Source organism: Somniosus microcephalus, chromosome 16, assembly GCF_052327205.1.
Source record: "Somniosus microcephalus isolate GS21.2 chromosome 16, FLI_Smic_1.0, whole genome shotgun sequence".
NCBI lineage: Eukaryota > Metazoa > Chordata > Chondrichthyes > Squaliformes > Somniosidae > Somniosus > Somniosus microcephalus.
Genome location: NC_141002.1, coordinates 87,102,120 through 87,127,921, shown reverse-complemented (window position 1 = coordinate 87,127,921; position 25,802 = coordinate 87,102,120). Strand labels below are relative to the sequence as shown.

At 46.5% G+C, this 25,802-nt stretch overlaps 1 long non-coding RNA gene across 1 annotated transcript in view; it reads left to right on the top strand.

The window, feature by feature from the left end:
- Positions 1 to 3,257: 3,257 nt before the first annotated feature.
- Positions 3,258 to 25,802, top strand: part of LOC147106359 (uncharacterized) — a 47,549-nt gene continuing 25,004 nt past the window's right edge. The window contains exons 1-2 of the long non-coding RNA XR_015081434.1: positions 3,258 to 5,328; positions 9,680 to 9,757. This is a non-coding gene — a long non-coding RNA (uncharacterized LOC147106359). The remainder of the gene's footprint in view (positions 5,329 to 9,679; positions 9,758 to 25,802) is intronic.

The following is a 25,802-nucleotide window of genomic DNA, read 5'->3' as shown; positions in this document are numbered from 1 at the left end:
CTCATCAACCTTCTTTCTTTTACAGAATTGAGATGGTTGTTGTATATGAGAATGCAACGGCCATCTCTCATCTGCAACACAGAGGTCCGAGACTATCCGCATACAAACCGACCGAAGCCTGCAGGAAGAAACAAAGGTGAGTACACTTTTTCTAACACTTTCCACTTACCTCAGATACTCACCTCTCCACTCTTTCACCCATCACTTACCTTCACACCACACTTCTGCACCCCTGCGATCCCCGCAGACCCAGTACTCGCCTCGCTGAGCTGGCGGGTTTTGAAGCCTTCGGGAACCCCACACTTGTGTGGGTAAAAAGGGGATAATCCCATTTCTGCCTGTTAACTGGCAGTTAATAGGCTTTTCGGGTCTGTTCAGCGCCGACAGACCCGACATCTGGGAAAGGCGCATGGCGTCGGGTTGATCCCGACCTGCTGTAAAAAAAAACACATTTTCCCACCCGACCCACCATCGAACGCACCCGCTGACCCCCGAAAAATTCCCTCCATCGTCTTTGGCCCCTGCCACAGATTCCATCCCCTACCCAGCCGTTGCCTCAGGTTGAACCAGGCTGTTTGCATTCTCGGCATTCTATTCGACCCCACGCTGAGCTTACAACCCAATATCCTCTCCATCACAAACACGGGAGGACCACAGTGCAACCTATGAAACCCAGGCAGAGGTGACCTGTGGGAAGGAGGGAGGAGGACAGTAGCAGTATGTTTGTGTGTGTGTGCTAGGCTGTTGTAGCAGAGCCTGGTCTCCAATCGTCTTGGATTCCCTTGCCATTGGACCAAGACCTTGCTCTGTCAAGCCCGTGTGGTAGCTGGTGTGCAACGGCCACCCCACGTTAAAAGAATTCACGCACAGGCATCTTCCACCCTTTAAAATGAAGTTTGGAACCTGGGACGTCGGGACCCTCATGGACAACCCCAACAGTGACAGACCGGAACGCCGTACTGCTATCGTTGCCCGGGAGCTCAGACATTTTGACATTGAGCGCACGTCAACCCAAGCACCCCACCCACCCGCCCCTTCAACCACCATCTGCCCCACTGTCAACCCAAGCACCCCACCCACCCGCCCCTTCAACCACCATCTGCCCCACCTGTGACAGAGACTGTAGGTCCCGCATTGGACTCATCAGTCATCTGAGAACTCATTTTTTAATGTGGAAGCAAGTCATCCTTGGCTCCGAGGGACTGCCTAAGAAGAAGGAGGCTTCAATCCCTTCCTGCCTCCAAGGAGACGGGACCCGGCGCGGGACGGCTACCCACCTCCTGGGAAGATGGCACGGAGGCGGGTTGGGCACCCGCCCCCAAAATCTGCCATTTTCCCGGCTGTCCCGCCTTCATACCCGCCTCCCCAGGGCTGGCAAGGCCGCCCCCCTGCCCCCAGTCTGTCTTTTTGCTCTTTTTGAGGAACTCTAAATGCCACAAGTTGAACAGCAGGTGGCACCAGAGTGTTGTAACAGCTGAAGAACTAAATTGTTACCAGCCTGACAAAGGAGTTTACAATGTGCAATAGACGATGTCGCACACGGCCGGGTGTTCTTGGAGAGGGAGCACATGGTGTCCGCCGGTACGGCTAAGACCTTCTGCGTCCGGTGGGCATCGGAGGGACTGGAGTGCATCGTCAACACCAGGAACAGCGTTATGATTTAATTTGATAAGTTTCCTTTTGCTTTACTTATAATTTGAAGTTTATTGTTTGTGCTGCTTTAGAAAGGGGGCACTTCTGTTAATTTGATTTTGACTGATGACACCTGTGTCATCCTAATCAGCATTTTATAAGAGTTAGAAGATGCTGCACCTCCTCTATTCAAATCCAGCTCTCATCTGCATAATTAACTCTTAAGGTTAAAGTAATGTAACGAGCACTGCCTTACTGGAACACTTGATGGTCAGGTATGAGACTGAAGCAGGCTAGAAAATGAGGTTGAAACTGAAGTCTATATTTCCACCACAGGGTTGAAGGGTGACTAAGAGAAAGATGTGATTTAAAAATAGGAAATGCTGGAAATACTCAGCAGGTCAGGGAGCATCTGAGGAGAGAGAAACAGAGTTAACGTTTCAGCTCAATGACCGTTCGTCAGAACTGGAAAAAATGAGAGATGTAACAGGTTTTAAACAAATGCAGAGGCAGGGAAAGTGGGGAGGGGAGGAAAGAACAAAAGGGAAGGTCTGTGATAGGGTGGAAGGCAGGAGAGATTAAATGGCAAAAGGAGATGGTAATGGGACAAGTAAAGAAACAAAAGATGGGTTTAGAAGAGGTGTAAATGGGAAAAGCAGAATCATCAACAGCTGCCATGTGAAAAATTGGGGCCGAGGTTAAGGTCTGAAATTGTTGAACTCGATGTTGAGTCCAGAAGGCTGTAAAGTGCCTAATCGAAAGATGAGGTGCTGTTCCTTGAGCTTACGTTGAGCTTTGTTGGAACAGTGTAAGAGGCCGAGGATGGAGCAGTCAGAATGGGAGTGGAGCGGAGAGTTAAAGTGACAGGCGACTGGAAGCTCGGGGAGTCCAGAATCAGGGGTCACAGTCTCCGGATAAGGGGTCGGCCATTTAGGACTGAGATGAGGAGAAATTTCTTCACTCAGAGGGTGGAGAATCTTTGGAATTCTCTACCCCAGAGGGCTGTGGAGGCTCAGTCGTTGAGTATATTCAAGGCAGAGATTGATAGATTTTTGAATATTAAGGGAATCAAGGGATATGGGGATAGTGCAGGAAAGTGGAGATGAGGTAGAAGATCAGCCATGATCTTATTGAATGGTGGAGCAGGCTCGAGGGGCCGAATGGCCGACTCCTGCTCCTATATCTTATGTTCTTATGTTCTTACAGACTGAATAGAGGTGTTCAGTAAAGCGGTCACCCAATCTGCATTTGGTCTCCCCAATGTAGAAGAGACCGCATCGTAAGCAGCAAATACAGTATACTAGATTGTAAGAAGTACAAGTAAATCACTGTTTCACCTGGAAGGGGTGTTTGGGGCCCTGGATGATGGGAAGGGAGGAGGTGAAAGGGCAGGTGTTGCATCTCCTGCGCTTGCACGGGAAGGTGCCATGGGAAGGGGACGGGGTGAGTGGAGATTGGGGATGAGTGAGGAATGGACCAGGGTGTCGTGGAGGTAATAGTCCCTTCAGAATGCTGAAAGGGGAGGTGAGGAGAAGATGTGTTTGGTGGTGGGATCACGCTGGAGGTGACGGAAATGGCGGAGGATGATCCGTTGAATGTGGAGGCTGGTGGGGTGAAAGGTGAGGACAAGGGGAACCCTATCGTGGTTCTGGGAGGGAGGGGGAGGGGTGAGAGGAGAAGTGCGGGAAATAGAACGGACTCGGTCGAGGGCCATGTCAACCATGGTAGAGGGGAATCCTCGGTTGAGTATAAAGGAAGAGATATTGGAAACACTAGCATGGAAGGTAGCATCGTCAGAGCAGATGCGACGGAGGCAGAGAAACTGGGAGAATGGAATAGAGTCCTTACAGGAAGCAGGGTGGGAGGAAGTGTAGTTCAGCTAGTTGTGGGAGTCAGTGGGCTTATATTGGATATTGGTCGATAGCCTATCCCCGGAAATGAAGACAGAGAAGTCGAGGAAGGGAAGGGAAGAGTCGGAGATGAACCATGTGAAGGTGAGGGAAGGGTGGAAATTGGAAGCAAAGTGAATGAAATTTTTCAATTCAGGGCAAGAGCAGGACACGGCACCGATACAGTCATCAATGTACCGGAAAAAGAGGTGAGGAGGGGACCTGAGTAGGACTGGAACAGAGAATGTTCCACATATCCCACGAAAAGGCAGGCATATCTAGGACCCATGCAGGTTCCCATAGCAACACCTTTTATTTGGAAGAAGTAAGTGGAGTCAAAGGAGAAGTTGTTCAATGTGAGAACAAGTTCAGCCAGGCGAAGGAGGGTGGTGGTAGATGGGGCCTGGTTGGGCCCCTGTTCAAGGAAGAAGCGGAGAGCCCTCAGGCCATCCTGGTGGGGGATGGAGGTGTAGATGGATTGGATGTCCATAGTGAAAAGGAGACGGTTAAGGTCAGGAAATTGGAAACTTTTAAAGTGGCGGAGGGCGTCGGAAGAGTCACGGATGTAGGTGGGAAGAGACTGGACAAGGGGAGAAAAAATGGATTTGAGATAGGAAGAGATAAGTTCCGTGGGGCAAGAACAGGCAGAAACGATGGGTCTACCAGGGCAGTCCTGTTTGTGGATCTTGGGAAGGAGGTAGAAGTGGGGTTGGGGTTTATGAGGTTGAAGGCTGTGGAGGGAAGATCTCCAGAGGAGATGAGGTCAGTGACAGTCGTGGAAATTATGGCTTGATGTTCGATAGTGGGGTCACGGTCTAGGGGGAGGTAGGAGGAGGTGTCAGAAAGTTTGCGTTCAGCCTCCGCAAGGTAGAGGTCGGTTCGCCAAACAACAACAGCACCACCCTTGTCAGCAGATTTAGTGACAATGTTAGGGTTGGATCGGAGAGAACGGAGCACTGCAAGTTCAGAGTTTGTGATTGAAATATGTGATTGATCTTGAAGCTTGTATTGAGCTTTTGTTAATATAGCGAATGAGATGAAGTCAGTGGGAAGGGCCCAGGTTTTCCATCTCCATCTTCTCTCACACTTTCTCATTTGCCCAGGGCTCCCACTTCCTTGGCATTTAATGCACTTTTGATTTCATTAATGCTTCTGTCCATCACTTAATGATTTTTTGGACCATTGCACTTATGATTGCTTTCTGGGTTTGACATGTTGTCCCCCCTCCCCTGTCTCCGATTGTATTAATATGCCCCATCTGCCGCTTCAGGTTTTGAGTGGGTCGGTAACCAAACAATTAACTAGTCTGTTCTCTCCACAGATGCTGACTGACCCACTGTGTGCTTCCAACATTTTCTGCATCTTTTCATAGACTTCTAGCATCTGCAGCATTTTGCTTTTGACACCATCCAGGTTGGCTTTGGTTCAGGAAATGAAGAGCAATTCATGGTAACTGGTTTTAAAATAGAATAAGCTGCAAATTGACATGACTTCTGCCAGACCCACCTGAGGAATGCATGCAGTCATGATTAGGAAATTGTGATTCACTCGGTGCCTGAGTATTGGCTGTTTAAAATGAGCCATGCATTGTCATTCCCGGCAATCCCTTTGCACGTTCCCTGGTTTTGGTTCACGTAGTAACATTGGACAAAAGAATGCAAGTGGTTTGAGCTGAAATCCCTTTGGACGTGATTTTGGTGCAACAGTTTCCTTATTAATTAAAGCAGTTTGTTCAGATTCCACCCTCCACGAAGGAGCAATTGGGAAACTGGATGTCAATGGACCTGATACAATCACTCTTGGGAAGGTGAGTGTGACTGGAGGGAGCATTGTAATACAAGTGAAACAAGCTATGTGTTTCCTGTTGGGGAGACCAAACGCAGATTGGGTGACCACTTTGCGGAACACCTCCGTTCAGTCCGTAAGGGTGACCCCGAGCTTCCGGTCGCCTGTCATTTTAATTCACCGCCCCATTCCCACTCGGACCTCACCGTCCTCGGCCTCTTGCATTGTTTCACAGAAGCTCACCGTAAACTCGAGGGACAGCACCTCATCTTGTGATTAGGCACTTTACAGCCTTCCGGACTCAATATCGAGTTCAACAATTTCAGATCATAACCTCGGCCCCGATTACATTTTTACTTATATTTTTTATCCACACCTTTGTTTTGGCCTTTCCCCCCCCCGCCTTTCTTTTTTTCTCTCTCTCCCACACGGCAGCTGTCTCCCATTCTGCCAGCGCATTTCACACCTAATCTAGAGCCATCTTTTGTCTCCACTAGTCCTATCACCATCTCGTCTCGTTTTGAATACCTCTTAATGTCTCTTCTTCTCTTTTGTTCTCCCCCAGCCTGGCCTCTTAATCTATTTCATTTCCTGTGCTTCTTTAGTCTTGACAAAGGGGTCACCCGAAACGTTGACTTTATTTTCTCTCCACGGATGTTGCCTGGCCTGCTGAGCTTTTCCAGCATTTTCTGTTGTTATTTCGGATTTCCAGCATCTGCAGTATTTTGCTATTGTATTATGTGTTTCCTAACCTGCTTTGTTGCAGTTCCTATGAAGTAATTACTCAATGCTAGAACTGTCCCATTGCAATGGCGCAGCACACCGACAAAATGAAGGTATAAGCTGCCCCAAAGGCTTCTCGGGTCATTCCACCGAGGACCTGATGCGCAGATCAAGAAGGTGGTCTGTGATGTGTTCGTTGAATGCCAGCTAGGCAGGAGTTGGGATAATGTAACTGGTTTCAGCATGGAGTTAATGAGGGTAAATCAGACTTGTTTCACATTGCTCATGGCTTTTATTGGCCCTCAGAAGTAGACATTGTCTAAAAACTGAATCAGTGTTAGCTATGATTCCCCTATGGTTGGATAAGCTGCCAACAGTGTGCCTGTAAGTTGTCACTTGGATGACTTAATGTAGGGAAATTAGAGCCTGTGTAAGTATCCTACAGCGAGGAGTAGATGACTTGAAGACAAATATATAAAAATAAATGGTAGATTTAGTAATTTGCGCAATTTGTAGTTGGAGTGGCCTTGAAATACTGAGACATGGGATTAGATCCAATGTAGTTATGTTTGGCCAGTCTTTTCCTTCATATCTGAAGGAGAGTTGAGTGTGGGCTAGTTTTGAACCAGTCCTTGTGGGTTGAGTTCCCAGCACCACTTGTGTGGTGGGGCCTGTTTGTATTAAATTGGCATTTGAATTGGAATGTCACAAGGACTGTGTTATAAATCTCATCATCAAGAAACTACTTATGAAATAACGCTTGGACGGCCAGCTGGTGGCGCTGTCCAAGGAGTATAAATACTCGGGCGTGGGCCCCAGCTTTCCAGGGACATTTTGTATGACAAGGAACTAGTGAAATACAACTAGACCTCCATGTTCTGAAACAAGTTGATTAAAGCCTTGCTTTATGCTCAAACCAAGTTCGTAGTGAGTTTTATTACGTCAGACTGGATCTTGCCAAAACCTGCTGTTTGTGATGTGTGATGAAAGGATATGTGTTGAGGTGCTGAAGGGCTGCTGGGACCACTTCAACTATGGGAGGTGGGGTGGGGAGTATTGAGTGTGGAAGGAACCAAGTTGCTTTGATCTATCGTACCATTTTGTTCCTCCTGTGTGCTGGGAGTTCCTGACTCTGAGACTGCATAGGAAGGATGTTAATGTTTGATAAGTTGAACAACAATTCACATTTTGTTCATTTTAAAGCAGGAAAATATCTACATTGTACTTCTAAATCTAACAGTGTGATCCTTTTTTGACATCTGGGTTACAATCCCTCGCTGAAACCTACAGCATGAGGCTTCAAACAATGATGGATAAAATCCAACAGCCTGTCTGTTGGAGGGAGGGTTTTAGTTGTAGCTTCCAGGTACCTGTTCTCGTGGTGAAGGAAACATTCAGGATGGACTTGCTTGTGTGCCTTGGGAGCACAGAATTGCACATCACCCTGGGGCGAGGGAGATGATGGGGCAGATGAAGTTCTGAGTCTCTTAGACTTCTCCAACAGTGTATCTTAACTCTGACTTCAGGTCAAGATCTTTCAATGCATGTGTGAAACCCTTCTATTCCCTGCACCAGTCATCATGATGTTGTCCCTGAAATAAAGGTGCTTATTTAATGTTGGAGCCAGGTTGTATTTGAGGGCACATATTTCCCTGGGAATTTGGTTAGGACATGCAATGTTAATTGACCTTCCCTGGTATCACCTCAGTATAAGTAGAACTCTGAATTATGTGAAATTACTGTACCATCATTGGCCACTTGAAGGTGGCAGCTGATAGCAATGTCTGATAAATTGAGTGATCTTTTGAAGGCAAATTAAGATAGATTAGATACTTCATTGCACCGAAATTAGAAGCAACACAAACTCGGTGCAAATCAGTTTGTAACTGTAGTTGAAATAAATACAGATGAGAGGATTCATTTGACACATCTGGCTTATCTTTCAGTTCTGAACTCTTGTATTATTTTCTGCCTCCTTTTTTTTTACTAATGTCTACCTCTGTCCCATTGTCCTGCCACTGTATTGTAACTAAATAGTACTTGGGATTAAGCTCTCCTATTCCCCTTTCTATCTTGTATCCATCATTGAAGTGCATTGACCGTGTAAGTGTAGAGTCAGTGTGAATTGTCTTGGCTTCACTAACTCTCTGATTGCAGAGGCAGACCCTTTACAGAGGGGATGCAGTCCAGCTGCAAATTCCTTTGTCAGTTCTAAAGTGAAAGTTCCACACGGAGTTTCAGGCTGTGTACATTGGCCTGCTAATGTTCTTTGGCTTCGCTGGAAGTCATCCTCGGTTCCGAGGGACTGCCTAAGAAAGAAGGACAAATTGGGCACTCATTATTAACTAGCTGGCTTGGCTCAGGAATGGAGCACGAAGGGGTGAATACGGTTCATCCATTCAGGATGCAAAAGAACTTTCTACCGCCACCTGCAGGTTGACTGCTTGCTTAAGAATGAGGCCACATTCAATATTGGTGGACAGGAGCCCCACTTAACCAATTACAAATAATTTTAAGTGTGGCTGGCTGATCCCAACACATTGGTTTCTAAACAATGGAACTAGTATGATCAGATGAAGCTTTCCTTCCCTACCTCTTCACTGCCTACACAGGAAAGGGGCGCATTCAGCTTAGGCTAGAGTTGAGGAAACATAGCCTACCCAGTCACTAGTTTCCCTCTACTACCAAGTGAGTGAGGGCAGTGAGTGGAGGAAAATCATTCTTCATTCTTGCTCAGGTCGTCTTCTGTTTTTCTGCAATTCTTCAGCACTATTAGAAAGACATTTTCAAGATATTAAGGGGAACTGATGGGGTAGATAGAGAGAAACTATTTCCGCTGGTTGGGGATTCTAGGACTAGGGGCCACAGTTTAAAAATTAGAGCCAGACCTTTCGGGAGTGAAATTAGAAAACACTTCTACACACAAAGGATGGTAGAAGTTTGGAACTCACTTCCGCAAACGGCAAGTGATGCTAGATCAATTGTTAATTTTAAATCTGAGATTGATAGCTTTTTGTTAACCAGAGGTATTAAGGGATATGGAGCAAAGACAGCTATATGGAGTTAGGTCAAAGATCAGCCACGATCTCATTGAATGGCGGAACAGGCTCAAGGGGCTGAATGGCCTATGACATGTCACAATTATAAATTTTTCGTTGCAATTTCTTCCTGGAGTCAGTTTCAAAGCACAATCTATTACCATAGTCAGCCCCCTTGAGTTTGGATGGTTGGGTAGGTGTTCCATAGCTACTTTATATTAAAATAAAAATACAGCAGTGAAAGAGAAAACCCATTCCTGTGGTAGTGCTGCTACTTACGACTCAAGATAACATTTCTCTGGGGTGCAAACTCTGGATGGCAAAGAAAGGGTTAAACGGCATTAAAGAAAAGTGCTTTGTTTCAAAGGATTGTCTTGATGTTCAGAACCATTGCCTGAGGGGCTAAGGGATGTGGGCATACAACAGGCATTGATTCTTTTTTTGGAGCAATCAAATAAGAGCACTAATCCAAAAAGATAATGGCATCAGTTTTTAAAAGCACAGTTGGATAAATCCAGTCCACATAAACGTAGGGTTGGTGAAAAATGTAATGAAGGTCAGTCAAAAGATACTTGAAATAGTGATTCTAAGACTCTTGTGTTGTTTTCAAAGGGTATTAAAAGCCACCCCAGTGAGGCAGCAGTCAACATGTTGGAGAGAAGAAACTGTGCTCCTGGAAGCTAGCTTTGGGTAAGTACATGTGATGATGGCAAGACAATACACATACGAGCAAAGTTTCACTTAGTCGAAGTTCTGATGAGAAGAATAATTTGTTTAAGAAGTGACATTTATAATGTTGCATTAACAGTACTCCAAACAGTAATATGCTTTGAGAAGCAAACTTTTCTTAGAACTGCTGTGCCATACATTAACATATTTCCAAATACAGGAAACTTTGGTTTATCCGGAGGTTGTATGTCCGGAAACCTCGATCTAACGGCAGAAATCAGCAGCCGTTTTGGTTAGGTTATTTTTCTTCTAGCATTTTTTTAACAGTCAGGCTCTGGAAAGCGTCTCTGTAGCTTAGCAACAGCTTCAGAGACGCTTCCAAGGTACGGGCTGAGTGCTTACAAGCTGTTGCTATGCAACAGTATTTGTAGTCAGATACGGAGATGAAAACCTCCGTATCCTTCAACATTAGCGCTGGTCTATCCGGAAGTTTTGATAGATCGGCAGCAGCTCGGTCCCGTCGGTGCCGGATATCGTGAAGTTTCCTGTATTTTGAATAATGACTTATTGCTGTGTCAGCTGTGGCTCAGTGAGTAGCACCCTCACCTCTGAGTCAGAAGGTTGTGGGTTCAAGTCCCACTCCAGGAGCTTGAGCACAAAAATCTAGGCTGACACTCCAGTGCAGTGCTGAGGGAGTGCTGCACTGTTGGAGGTGCTGTCTTTCGGATGAGACGTTAAACTGCTGCTCTCTCAGGTGGACGTAAAAGATCCCATGGCACTATTTCGAAGAAGAGCAGGGTAGTTATCCCCGGTGTCCTGGCCAATATTTATCCCTCAACCAACATAACAAAAACAGATTATTTGGTCATTATCACATTGCTGTTTGTGGGAGCTTGCTGTATGCAAATTGGCTGCCACGTTTCCCACGTTACAACAGTGACTACACTCCAAAAATACTTAATTGGCTGTAAAGCGCTTTGAGACATCCGGTGGTCGTGAAAGGTGCTATATAAATGCAAGTCTTTCTTTCTTTTCTTTTCTTTTGTTTTAGCTCCTGAATTGGATTTTGTTACAGATAGAAGATGGAATGGTTTACCATTCTAATGCATGCTGTAAGATATGGCTTTTTAAAAGCTTTTCATGCTACAGCATGAGCCACAGATATATTCAAAGTGTTAATAGCTTCATACTTGATATTTTATTAGTATTGCTTCAGGTGTCTGAGGTTTACTGGGGGGTCTTGTGCACTACTGAGTAAAATGATGAGTGACATTTCTGTTTAGTTATGCGGAGTTACAAAATGATAATTAGATAGTAAGTATGTTTCAGGGCTTTAAGAGCACAGTTGTCATCCGATCCATGAAGCTATTTTCAGTAAATGTGAGGCAATTACTATGTACCAACACCGCACACCTTAATTTACTGTTCGGGGGGTAGATGAAGCCATTCAGTGCAATTGTAGATGAAATCCTGCAAATGAGAGTTCAGTAACCAGAAATCAACACCTTTTTGATAATGAGTTTCATCATGCTTCCAGTGGTGATGGTGTTAATTTCTGATTATTGAACTCTCATTTGCAGCTTACGGTTATTAGAGATTTGTTTCAGTGCGGCACCCTCTACAGGGGATCTGCGGCATGTGTGAGCAGGTCAAGAAACAGCGTGTCTCTTCAACCAATCAGATTGAAGAATCCTCACTGCGACACGCATTCTAAACCAGGAAGTATAACTTAGAATGTTTAATTCAATGTAAAATCATGTACAGAAAGCGCAATAAAGAAAGGGATAGAAAGATGGGATTGAGTGAGATAAGAGACAGCAAGAAAGAGTAGTGTTTTTTATTTTAATTTAAAAAAAATCTTCAACAATAATTAAATTCTGAAGGAATGAGACTCCACACTTCTAAAATTAAAATTAAATTTTCAGGGCCAAAGAGGTTGTTTGGCAGTAATAAAGATTTATCACACCGTTAAAAAACCTGAATGCACCAGCCCTAACATCTTCTGGCGTGTTTAGTGGGTAAGTACCGCAATGTCACACCTTTCATGTATTTTAATGCCGCATCTCTCAGTGAGGTCCTGGTGTAGCGAAGCTTGTGGAGGAGCAGTGCAAATTGGACAGCATAAGGATAAGGGGGTCGACCATTTAAGACCGAGATGAGGAGGAATTTCTTCACTCAGAGGGTTGTGTGAATCATTGGCATTCTCTAACCCAAAGGGCAGTGGATGCTGAATTATTGAGTATATTCAAGGCTGAGATTGATAGATTTTTGGACTCTAGGGGAATCAAGGGATATGGAGATCGGGCGGGAAGGTGGAGTTTAGATCGAAGATCAGCCATGATCTTATTGAATGGCGGAGCAGGCTCGAGGGGCCGTATGGCCTACTCCTGCTCCTAATTCTTATGTCAAATGAGTGAGTCTTGTATCCTTAAATATTAAGTTTGAGAAATTAAAATGACTGCACATCTCTTTCAAAATTGGTTTAGATTTGGAATTCCAATTTTTAAATCAAAAGTTTGAATGTAATGAGGCTGGGTGTTAGAACTAGGAAGAGGCTGGATGTGAGAGGGGACCCACCATTGTATTTTCCAGGATTTGCACACAGCCAGCCACTGGGAGTTGCTATCTGTATAATGAAACTTTGGCTCAAGGACCTTTTAGTCTGAAAGTGTTTAATTTGTATTTCTTTGCGCTTTTCAGTTGGATAGATCAAAAGACATGGCCACAATAAAATACGCACCTAAAACTGAGCCATAAGGGGCATAGTGTTTCACCAAGCAGGAATGGCTTTGATAAAGGCATTCCCATTAGAAGTTTTTATATCAAGAAGGAAGGAATGGGCTAGGTGACTTTTCTCATCCCATGTGCACTGGGTGGACTGCCCCTCTTTGACTATGCGTAAGCAGCTCCTCTCAGTCATGGCATTATTGGATTGATTTTCTTGAGTACGAACATCTAGCGGAGAGTGATGCCCGCCAGCTGTACCTGCCCAGAACCCACGAGTTGGTTGCACTGAAGTCAGTGGGCACCAAATTGCAGCGGTGTGCCTATGGTTTCCTGATAGACACAGCTGCCAGGTAAGGCTGGTTGGGCACACCTCAGAAAATCGGCCTTGTAGTTTTTCATACCACAGAATTAATCTAATATTAAACAGTTCTAAATAGTAATTACGAAGAAGGTGGATCATTTTTAAACTATTTTGATTTAAAATATTCAATGAATAAATTATTAGGGTTATATATATATGGAGTGCTTTTTGTCATGCAGCTTCTATAGTTGGGGTGGTGATGCCACAGAGAATTTTGTAGATGTGTTGGGAGACTTCTATGAAGAGAAAAAAAGCACCCTGTGCAAAACATATAGCCCTAATAACTGTGATTAATTGTTTAATGAGCAAATATTTAAGTACAACAAAATAGCTTCCTAGAGGAGATGATTAAGTTGCGCTGCCATCGTTCTTGCATCTATATGGTGTAGCACTCTAATTTACAGTCCCGAACCAATTAAAAAAAGTACAGGAAACTTTCGATTTACCGACACCTAAATAACTGGAAATCTTGGTTAACCGGCAAAATTCAGGAGTAGGTTCAGGTAAGTTTTATTTCATATTCTACTCGCCTTCCTCGATCTGTTGCTGTGCAAGGGTGTGGCTGCAGCTGTTGCTAAGCTACAGAGACGCTTGGAACTTGTGGCCATTGTTCTGAACCTGTTGCTAAGCAACAGGGTTTGTTGCTTTTTTACGGAGCTCTCAGCTCTCCGTATCTTTTACTATAGCTTTCGGTTATCCGGAATTTTTGATGAACCGGCACCACGTCGGTCCCGTCGGTGCCGGATAAAAAAAAGTTTCCTGTGATGAGAAAAAAGATCAAATAAGTTGCATCAAATAAATTAAGCAGCTACACTATAGTTAAAATTTATTGTTGTAAGAAATCACTTGCGTGAGTACAACAGATTGGCGAAGTAATAGTTTGTTTGTAATAAATGTGCTTTAATCTGCCTGAGCTTCATTGTAAGGCTTATGTTTAGAATATAGCCTGGAAATCTAGAGTCCAGTGTGCAAGCTTCACTCTTGGAGAAAAGAGCATTGTTGCTGTAGTGTTTCCACTTGAACAATAGCTTGCCATACTCCCCTCTCTTTGCTGATTGGGAATGATTGGAGGAAAGGAACACTTTTCTTGTCAGTAATATGTTTCCACTCTGTATAACTGGTATGCTCTCCCACTATATTAATCTCCTGAGGGGGGGAAAGTACCACATTTCTCACTGCACTACAAGGTAAATGGACTAAAATTGCTTGATGCCTATCCAACTAATGCATCGTACATTGGTCATCCCTGACTAATTCTATTCCTTGGCTTGATATTTCAAAGGTTCCAGCAGTTCAGAAGCTATGTTCCGCACAGGATGCTTTTCTAAAAAAAAATCCTTCATTGTTCTAACCAAATAATGTTTAGTCTTCCTTGAAGCTTCCGAATTTGGAACTTGTTCTCTAGTACCGTGCTCACAGCTTAATTTAAATCATCTGCACCGACTGAAAAATCGGATTGCATCGTGATGATTTTCTTCCTTTCTCTAATAAAAACCAATTCAACTCTACAAGTCTTTCATCCTAACTTAGCTTCAGTTTATAACCAAATGTCTTAGGGGGGAGAAATTCGGTATCGCCCCTTTTGGGGTGCAAATATTGGCCGGGTGCAATGTTTAGCGCCTGGCGCTAATTATCGCCTCCGATTGCAAACTTGGCTTCTATCGCCCCTGGAGGTGATTGGAGCGCTAAATCAGGTGCTACACACCTCTCTTAAGGCACTAACGCTGAGGAGCGAGGCGCTATCTCAGAGCGCTGGCGAAGCTCATGTGATGTGAGTTAGCAATGGAACATAGACACACTGGCACCAGCCAGTTCTTAAAGGGGAGGGTCGATCTTGCTCTCCATCCACACCCTGCTCATTGCAGCCTTGAATCTCGGTCTGGAGAGACCTGTACATCAATTCTGCTGGAAAGAACAATGGAGAGACCCAGGGAAAGAGCTCAGAGTGCAGCCCCCATAGTCTCTTGACAATCAAAGCAAGGAAGGTCAAATCAAAATGAACCTGCAAAGTGCTGCTCAGTAGCCAAAACTCCTTCACACAGCGTTGAATCTCTCCAGAAGTCTCTCTCTCTCTCTCTCAGAATGCGTGGTGCAAAAATGTCGCTGAAAAAAAAGGCCAGGAAGTGTCCGCCTTTAAACAGCGCTCCCCCAGTCCCTTCCTGACTGCAAAACACTCCCCTCTACCTGTCATTGCTAGCAGCAGGCGGCAACGTGGGGGCGCCACTCAATATCCAGTCCGGGGCGCTACCGGGGCATTGCACACTCGACTGACGTCACGATCTGCGGGCGCAGGAGATCGTGCTGGTAGTGTTTAGTGCTGCCGCAAAATGTCTGGTCGATTTCACGAGCGGCGCAAACATCGCGCCCCGGGCACTAGTTGCTTTGCGCCCCATTAGTGCCCTCTTAGCGCCCTCTTAGGGTGCTAATGGGAGGCGCTAATCAACCAAATTTTTCCCCCTTAGAGTTGCTTCCCACTACATGATTAGCCTTGTTAACAGATTCATATTGACTGGGTACCTTGAGTGAATGGTTATTATTCACACTCAGAATTTTCCGTTGCTAATGCAAGTTTTAAAATAGGACCATTTGTTATGAATAAAGCTCCTGTTTCTTGTTTCAAAATGCATAAAGCTTAAACTTGCCTATATTTGAGATACAGTTGTGTATTTTTGGGAACACTCATGGGAGCACCTGATCAGCACTCCAGTCTATCTCCACCTCCTGCTCCAAAAAATGTAAAATTGTAGTTCACTTTTTTTTGGGGAGGTGGTCTCCAATGGCCAAGTCTTCAATAGGGTCTAAATGCCCCATAAGCTCAACTACAAACAAGGGGTGATGCTGTAAGAGCAGCCAGCAGCCCTTCATTGGATGCTGGCACCTGACATTCCTGTCGCAGGGTTCTTGGACAATGTCCTCTGTTGTGTATGTACCTTTAAGAGAATAACTGGTCTCAGACTGCAATACCGGCAGTGACCACCCCTGTATAAAAGGCGCTAGAGAGCCTCTGTTGGTTAGTTTTGTTTATGCCTTTCACCAGTAAAGACTTGTTTGTTTCTCTCCTGCTAGTCCGTGTCTCAATCATTCACGGACTTAACATCCTTGATATTATTGGCCCCTTAGTTTCAGTGGCAACTGCATCCATTTTCCATTTATTTGGATTTTGATAGTTTGGCATCAAGTCTCCTTGGGGGATTAACATTGAATATTCATACAAGTCCAGGTGCTCTTGTGAGAAGGATATGTGTCTGATGTTGAGTGGTCTAGGTGTCCATTCCATGTTAGTCTGTTGGTGGAAGGAAGCTAAGTCTCTCCTGATCCCGTACAAGTAGAGACATTAAGGGGGAGAAATTCAGTATCGCCCCGTTTGGGGTGCAATTATCGGCCAGGCGCAAACTTTAGCGCCTGGCGCTAATTGTGATGAAATATTCCATTCATCACTGCCTGTGACTGTGGTTGGTTTCAGGTTTCAGTTCCCTTACCTCAGTTCCGTCTCCTCACCATTGTATTGTATATTGTAATGTATTGTGTGTAGGGCTCCGCCCATACCTGGCCCCTATGTAAGCAAGCTCAGTCTGGCCTCATATCCAGTACTGCAGACCTCCAGATGGAAGATACCTCTCTCCACTGCGTGTTACCTTCTAAGTTAATAAAAGCCTTGTTTTGTTTCGCTAACATCGAGTCTCGGAATTATTGAGGCACATCAATTTTATTAACTTATTTTTCAACACGATGGATCAACTCCTAAAACCCGAACATTTGGATTTGGACCAGCATGCTTCGGACGCATCGGCATGCTTCGGACACTGGTTTATGTGTATGGAATTCTTCCTGGACAATTCCGCAGCCGTCAAAGACGCTACGGACGCTGCGAGTATGAAACTTGGAATTCTGCGGAATTGGGTAAGCCACCGGGTTTACCCCCTCATCCAAGACGCCGACACGTACCTGGCCGCCTGCGACATCTTAAAGGTGCATTACCAGCAGCCTACGAATGAGGTGTATGCTAGGCATCTGCTCGCTACTCGCGCACAGCGACCTGGGGAATCGGTGGAGGAGTTCCTAGGCACCCTGAAAATGCTTGGCAAAGACTGCAAGTGCCAAGATGTAAAAGCCGCAGTGTACACTGATGAGCTTGTTCGCGATGCCTTTATCACAGGCCTCAGCTCCACTTACATCCGGCAGAGACTGCTGGAAAAAACGGGATTGGACCTGAAACAGGCTGCGGACACCGCGCGATCCCTGGATGTGGCCCAGAGAAACTCGGACGCCTACTCTTCAGCCCGCGCCGTCCATGCCGCCACGTGTGCACCAAGGGTGCCGCCATCTTGGAAGGCATCTTCCCCGCCCGGCAGCCCGACACCGTCGGGGCCCCGCTCTCCCCCCAGAAGCCCTACGACAGCCGCGACGCGTCGGGGACCCAACTGCTACTTCTGCGGGCAGCCAAAGCACACCAGAAACCTGTGCCCGGCGAAAGGCACCACCTGCTTTAAGTACGGTAAGAAGGGGCACTTCGGGAAGGTGTGCAGAGGGAACCCCGCCGGAAAACCCGCCACCGCCGCGTGTGCGCCGTGGGAGCGGCCATCTTGGACGCCATCTTGCCCGACCTCGTGGGGTCCGCCATCTCATGAGCAGACAGCGTGGACGCCATCTTGTCCCGATCAGGGCCCTACAGTGGCATCGGTCACAGTGGACCAGACCAGGCCGCATCCGCTATCCAAATCAATGGTGGACATCGAGGTAAACGGGTGCCGGGTTAAATGCTTAATTGACAGTGGAAGCACGGAGAGTTTTATCCACCCTGAACTGGCACAACAACTCTCCCTAAAGGTGGTCCCTACTCAGGGTACCATCTCTATGGCTGATAAAACCCAGACATCGACCATTCTGGGTTACTGCACGGTACAATTGTCCGTTAACGGAACTGTATACGATAATTTTAAAGTATTAATCATGAAGAATCTATGTGCGAGCGTGATCTTGGGCCTGGATTTCCAGTGCAACCACCAAAGCATCACGCTCAAGTACGGTGGGTCCCAGCCGCCCCTCACAGTGTGCGGTCTGGCTACCCTGAAGGTAAAGCCGCCTTCGCTATTCGCGAACCTTACCCCTAACTGCCGGCCAATAGCGACCAAAAGCAGGAGGTACAGCTGGGAGGACAGGTGGTTTATCGCGACCGAGGTAGACAGGCTCCTGAAAGAGCGCATTATTGAACGCAGCAACAGCCCGTGGCGCGCCCAAGTGGTAGTGGTAAGGGGTAGCGAGAAGAAACGGATGGTGATCGACTATAGCCAAACGATCAACAGGTACACCCAATTAGACACCTACCCGCTACCCCGCATATCAGAAATGGTGAACCAAATCGCCCAATACCGGGTGTTCTCCACCATCGACCTCAAGTCAGCGTACCACCAGCTCCCTATCAGACCAGAGGACCGCCCGTACACCGCCTTCGAGGCGAACGGACGCCTCTACCAATTCCTCAGAGTCCCCTTTGGGGTGACGAATGGGGTCTCGGTCTTCCAGAGGGAGATGGACCGCATGGTCGATGACCACCACTTGCAGGCAACCTTCCCCTACCTCGACAACGTCACCATCTGCGGTCACAACCAGCAGGATCACGACTCGAACCTCGAGAGGTTCCTGAAAACCGCACAAAAACTCAACCTCACCTACAACGAGGACAAGTGCGTTTTCAACACCACGCGTCTCTGCATACTAGGCAGCGTGGTGGAGAATGGGGAAATCGGACCAGACCCCGACCGATTGCGCCCCCTACGGGAGCTGCCCCTGCCCAACACTCCCAAAGCCCTGAAAAGGTGCCTGGGGTTATTTTCTTATTATTCCCAATGGGTTCCCAACTACTCCGACAAAGCCCGCCCCCTCTTGAAAGCATCCTCTTTTCCGCTCTCTGCTGAGGCCCACGCCGCCTTCAAAAGCATTAAGCAGGATATTGAGCGGGCCACGCTACAGGCAGTGGACGAGAACACTCCCTTTCAAATGGAAAGTGATGCGTCTGACTTTGCCTTGGCGGCCACCCTCAACCAGGCGGGGCGGCCCTTAGCTTTCTTCTCGAGGACCCTCCAAGGGCCCGAGATCAGACACTCCTCCGTAAAAAGGAGGCCCAAGCCATCGTGGAGGCAGTGCGCCACTGGCGCCACTACCTAGCCGGCAAACGCTTCACCCTACTTACCGACCAGCGGTCGGTAGCGTTTATGTTCAATAATAAACAGAGGGGGAAGATTAAAAATGATAAGATTCTTAGGTGGCGGATCGAGCTCTCCACCTTCGAGTACGACATCATTTACCGGCCAGGGGCCCTTAACGAATCCCCTGACGCCCTCTCACGAGGGATGTGTGCCAGCGCCACCGGGGATCGGCTACAGACCCTCCACAACGACCTCTGCCACCCAGGGGTCACGCGGCTGTTCCACTTCATAAAGTCCCGTAACTTACCCTACTCGATTGAGGAAGTTCGGTCTCTGACCAGGAACTGCCGCACTTGCGCTGAGTGCAAGCCTCGGTTCTACCGCCCAGATAGAGCCCACTTAATCAAAGCTACACGGCCCTTTGAGCGGCTCAGCTTAGATTTCAAGGGCCCCCTCCCGTCAGTCGACCGCAATGTTTACTTCCTGAACATTGTGGACGAATACTCCCATTTCCCATTCACCTTCCCCTGCCCAGACATGACCAGCGCCACGGTCATTAAATGCCTCAACAGCCTGTTCAGTATGCCGAGCTACATCCATACGGATAGGGGGGCGTCCTTCATGAGTGAAGAGCTACGCCAGTACATGCTGTCCAGGGGGATCGCCACGAGCCGTACCACCAGCTACAACCCCCAGGGTAACGGTCAAGTGGAGTGAGAGAACGGGACAGTATGGAAAGCAGTCACTCTAGCTCTAAGGACCAAGGGCCTCCCTATCTCCCGCTGGCAGGAAGTCCTCTCAGATGTGCTCCATTCGATACGGTCGCTATTGTGTACTGCCACTAATGCCACGCCTCATGAACGAATGTTTGTCTTTCCCTGGAAATCCACCTCAGGCGTATCCATGCCGTCATGGCTCTCCACCCCAGGTCCGGTATTCGTGCGAAGGCATGTGAGGGGCCACAAGACGGACCCTCTCGTGGAGCCAGTGCACCTACTCCACGCCAACCCCCAATATGCGTATGTCCGGCACGCCGACGGAAGGGAGGACACCGTGTCCATAAAAGACGTCGCCCCAGCCGGTAACGACAACAACCACGGCAATAGCAACAACAACGATAACAGCAATTCTTACCCACCCACTACTCTTTCATCACACCCCGGAAGAACATCGACCAACGGCACCCCCACCAACTACCCCTTCAACAACCCTGGCGGCACCCCCGGCAGAGACCCAGGAGGCCACCAGGGACACCCAGCCGACACCCGCGACACCACAACAGCCACGTCGGTCGCAGAGGACTATCAAACCCCCGAGCAGACTAAATCTATAGAAGGGGTGAATGTGATGAAATATTCCATTCATCACTGCCTGTGACTGTGGTTGGTTTCAGGTTTCAGTTCCCTTACCTCAGTTCCGTCTCCTCACCATTGTATTGTATATTGTAATGTATTGTGTGTAGGGCTCCGCCCATACCTGGCCCCTATGTAAGCAAGCTCAGTCTGGCCTCATATCCAGTACTGCAGACCTCCAGATGGAAGATACCTCTCTCCACTGCGTGTTACCTTCTAAGTTAATAAAAGCCTTGTTTTGTTTCGCTAACATCGAGTCTCGGAATTATTGAGGCACATCACTAATTATCGCCTCCGACTGCAAACTTGGCTTTTATCGCCCCTGGAGTTGATTGGAGCACTAAATCAGGCGCTGCACACTTGTCTTAAGGCGCAAAGGCCGAGGAGCGAGGCACTGCCTCAGAGCGCTGGCAAAGCTCATGTGATATCAGTCAGCAATGGAACACAGACACACTGGCGCCGGCCAGTTCTTAAAGGGGAGGGTCGATCTTGCTCTCCATCCACACCCTGCTCATTGCAGCCTTGAATCGCGGCCTGGAGAGACCTGTACATCAAATCAGCTGGAAAGAACAATGGAGAGGCCCAGGGAAAGAGCTCAGAGTGCAGCCCCCATATTCTCTTCTAAATCGATGCAAGGAAGATCAAATCAAAATGAGCCTGCAAAGTGCTGCTCAGTACCCAAAACTCCTCAACACAGCATTGAATATCCCCAGAAGGCTCTCTCTCTCTCACTCAGAATGCGTGGTGCAAAAACGTCGGCAAAAAAAAAGGCAGGAAGCGGTGACCTTTAAATAGCGCTCCCCCAGTCCCTGCCCAACTGCAAAACGTTACCCTCAACCTGTCGTTGCTAGCGGCAGGTGGTAAGGCAGGGGGCGCCACTCAATATCCGGTCTGGGGCGCTACCGGGGCGTTGCACGCTCGACTGACGTCACAATCTGTGGGCGCAGGAGATCGTGGCGGTAGTGTTTAGCGCCACCGCAAAATGTCTGGTGAATTTCGCAAGCGGCGCAAACATCACCGCGCCCATGCACTAGTTGCTTTGCGACCCATTAGCGCCCTCTTAACTGATATCCACCAATATATTCCTGGATTTTTCCAGCTTGTTGGATTGTTGGGGAAAGAAACAATTTCTGTCCTGCAAAAAGAGAAATTCTGCCTGCTTTTGCTGGAACCAGAGATGCATGCTTGTTGGCGCTAATTATGTCATTATGCACGTTGCATGATGACATCAGCACTGAGATGAACATGCATCCTTGCACCCAATATCAGGAAATATGTGTCTGTGATCTCATTCGCAGAGTGCTCTGTTGGAAAAGTCAGACTTAATTCTGAATCACACATGACAACTTGTGGCTTCAGGATAGTTCTATTAATTGATTAGGCAAGATAAATCATTTATTGAGCTGATTTATTTTGCTATCTTTCAGTGGCGTGGTGAAGACATGTAGGGGGAGAAATTCCCAGAGAGGGCCGTGACGTAAGAAAACTACGAGGCACTTGGTCTGAGTATTAAACAAGGCTTTAATCAACCGTCTTTCAACATGGAGATCTAGTTGTGTCCTTCACTAGTTCCTGTTAAAGAATGTCCTGAGCAAGCTGGGCCCATGCCCGAGTATTTTCACTCTCCCTGGACAGCGCCACCAGCAGGCCGCCCAGTATCATTTCATAAGTCATTTTCACATGAATGACAAGATTCATATCAGGCCGTTTGGGGCGCTAAGTGAAAAATGTTTGGAAAGTTAGCGCCTAACCTTTTCAAACATTTGTTAAATTCACTCTTATTGCTGATGCAATAGTAACTGTCAAAGGGGAATTGAATAAATACTTGAAAATGAAAAAAATTACAGGGCTCTGAGAGAGAGCGAGCAGGAGGGTGCGACTAATGGGACAGTTCTTTCAACGAGCCGGCACAGGCACAATGGGCTAAATGGCCTCCTTCTGTGCTGTATCATTCTATGATTTTATGATTCAATTTATGTGATGAACGCAGAATATATTGCTGCATGAAGAACTAATTCCACTACAATTTTATGACCGCATTATAGTAGAAACAAATGCAATAAATATTCTATAACCTGGACAAATGGCATAACGTTATTTGGCTTTATTCATGATCTGGACCATACCATCCTGTCAGTAGCGGCGATGTGCTTTATGCCCCAGAGCACACCGAAGCCGCAATTTGTTCAGAGAGTGTTAGACTTAATTCTTGAACAAATTTCAAGGTTTAATTAATTTGTACAGCACAGCTGAGTTCTAAATTGGGATTTTCACAGCTAAATATGAGCATCAACTCCCAGGCAATACTGCTACATGTCTTGTTAGAAAACCAAACAACAAGAAAGTCCAAGATTGAATACCTTGGCTGTGCCAATGGCATGGGCTGTGGTGGTGGCACGATGCTTGGTGGCATTAAGAGATCAAAGATTGGCCAGGGCTCTTGCTTCTGATCCTTGCTGCAAAGCAGGTGCACCTGAATAGCATAAGAACATTAGAATTCACAGAACAAGGAAAGACGATTCAGTCCAACTGCTTTTAATCTCCAGATGGAACATATTGTATAAATGCTCCCAGATCTCAGAGGCAATTAAAAATGTCAAATATTCATTCTCATTAAATGAAGGGCATGTTTTGCTCAAAGTCTCTTCCAATGATAATGGAAAGTGAAGTCCATAACTTGACAGATTGTATATGGTTTGACAGGCTGAACTGCACTTTTATTTCAAGTTTTGTTCTCGTGTTAATACCTAATTGACTCTCTGACTGACTAATCAGTAAAGAGTACGTAAAAAGAGGGTTTTTTTTCCTCTCAGAATGCTTGAACTGTATAAAACACTAGTTAGGTCACAGCTAGAGTATTGTGTACAGTTGTGGTCACCACATTACAAGAAGGATGTGATTGCACTAGAGAGGGTGCAGAGAGGATTTACGAGGATGTTGCCAAGACTGGAGAATTTTAGCTACGAGGAAAGATTGGATAGGCTGGGCTTGTTTTCTTTGGAACAGAGGAGGCTGAGGGGAGCTTTAATTAGTAGAAGGATTAGAGGGGAGTTGTGGATATCTTTTTTTATGTGGGGGTCTGTGTAGGTGGTTTGCTTTGGTGGTTCGAATCACCCCTCCTACTTAGTTCTATACGACAGGAATTACGGTGAACAGGATTGGAACACAGACAAGCTTTTCAGGCTCAACCGTACGGTGTTTAATAAGGTTAACACACACACCCGCCTCCGGTATGTAAAATGCCTGGTGGTGTAAAACAAACAGTACAACAATACAACTTGGCCCGTCGAACAGGCTCCTGTCTCGTATTAAGATGCCTAAAATCACACTGCGTTGCAATACAGAGTATAACATAGACTTGTCCCACAAACCCCGGAACATACACTATATAATACACACGGAATCTCCCCACTAAACCCCTCTGGATTGGTTGGGACACACAACACCCCCTCACACAGTACTGGTGGTTTTAAGGATGCGTGAGCTTGGACAATGCTCACCTCGATTGTCCGTTTTCTTGCTCGCTGCTTCCCCATGGAGAACGTGTCTCCTGGTTCCGTATCGCCGATGCAGTGTCCAAGTCCCAGTTTCGAGGTTCGTTCCTACAGTTGAAGAGCAAGGCGAGGCTCTTGTCGCTTGTGGTGGTTTAGAGCAAGCGAGAGAGAGAGAAAATGGCCAAGCTGCCTTCTCTATATCCCAAAAGTTCACTCTCCTCTGTGTAGTTTCAGTGATGTCTTTTTAATCACCCTTCTTTGTCTGGTTTTCCGCCTTTCGGGGCTATCCCATCTAGGTGCTGGTGTTAATGGCAGATGATGGGCCGCACTTCTCACCTGATCCTGGGTTAAGTGGCTTTCCATTAATTTACAATGGCCCTCTTTTGTCCGGTTCCCACCTTTCAGGGCTATCTCATCTAGGTGCTCGTTGCTGTATGAGTCATCTCCCCGGACCCATTGTCTTCCCAGAGAATTCTGTCTGCCCAGAAATTCTCCCATAATTAGTTTGTAGGCCTGGCTGGAATCTCCTGTCCACGAACACCTGGGCCCCTCCCATCTTCTCCAAACAGGCAGTAACAGTCATTCAAAAAGCCTGATACCAAAATTCTTTGGGGCCTGCGTTCGATGCTTACATCTGGAACTCTCTGCCTGAAAGGGTGGTAGAGGCAGAAATCCTCATCGCATTTAAAAAGTGCTTGGATATGCACTTGAAGTGCCGTAACCCACAGGGCTACAGACCAAGAGCTGGTAAGTGGGATTAGGCTGGTTAGCTCTTTTTTGGCACGTCCGACACGATGGGCTGAATGGCAGCCTCCTGTGCCATATATTTCTATGATTCTCTGAATGGGATTCTGGAATCAAGTAAATCATTGTGCAGCCAATCCCTCAATATGTTTATTCTTTTGGTAGATTGTATGCTTTGTTTGGTAAATTACAACTTATGCTGGTAAAACATATGTCAAAGTCTTGTCACCTGACTATGTATTGGACAGCTTTTACAGTGAAGTTGATATCAGACTATTTTGAAATAACTCCAGTAAAAAGTGTAAAAAATCGCTATGATCTACAAACCTGTTGTGGCATCCACTAAATCAATGCAATAGATACAATTTTTCATTCCAACAGGTCATTATTCATACATTCTAACCCAGTTAGTGACCACGTCCCAGGAAGTACAATCCATTTGGTCAGTAGTCAGCCCAAAGCATGAATGGGCAGAAAAAACACAGTAGCAACTTTGCTGTGTCGAACTTCTCAGAGTATGTGAATACTTGAAAAAGAAAGAACCTGCATTTATATAGAGCCTTTCATATTTTCAGGACATCCTAAAGTGCCGTACAGCCAACAAATTACTTTTGAACTTTGGTTGTGGGCCTGGATTTTGTGGTAAGAATGAGGCGAACAATGCTCCCCGTTGTTATGGAGTAAATCGGACAGCAAGTTTTTAGGTGCACCCAAGAGGGTAATTGGGACTTTGGTTTAAAGGCATCATTCAAAGGATGGTGCCCCTAACAACACTGCACCCTCTCATACAGACCTGTCAGCCTAGTTTGTGTGCCCGAGTCCCGGAGTGTGGCTTGAACCCAAGATCACTTGGAGACAAGAGTGCTATCAGAGGCACAGATGCTGTCACTGGGCCAAAGTTGCATCTGGGCAGGTACATCAAATTAAACTTTCTGCAGATTTGCTGTAAATTGATATCCCTTGTGCTGATTGAGGTGAGCATCTAATACCTTGTGGCTAAGACAGGAAGTCACAGTGCTTCACCAAGGGTCGCAGACAACCTGCAGAAATCAAGCTCCTTTTGAGAATTGATTTGTTTATTATGATTTCAGAGGGAAATGTTATCAGGGAAAGCATGAGTTAAAGCATGTGCCAACTGAAGGTAGAGAGTGGACGCTTGAAATAAGATATTCAACTGGAGGGGAATGGATAGGGCAAGAGTGACCATCTGTGCTTCTCAAGCTCAGCTTATCTTGGCAATCA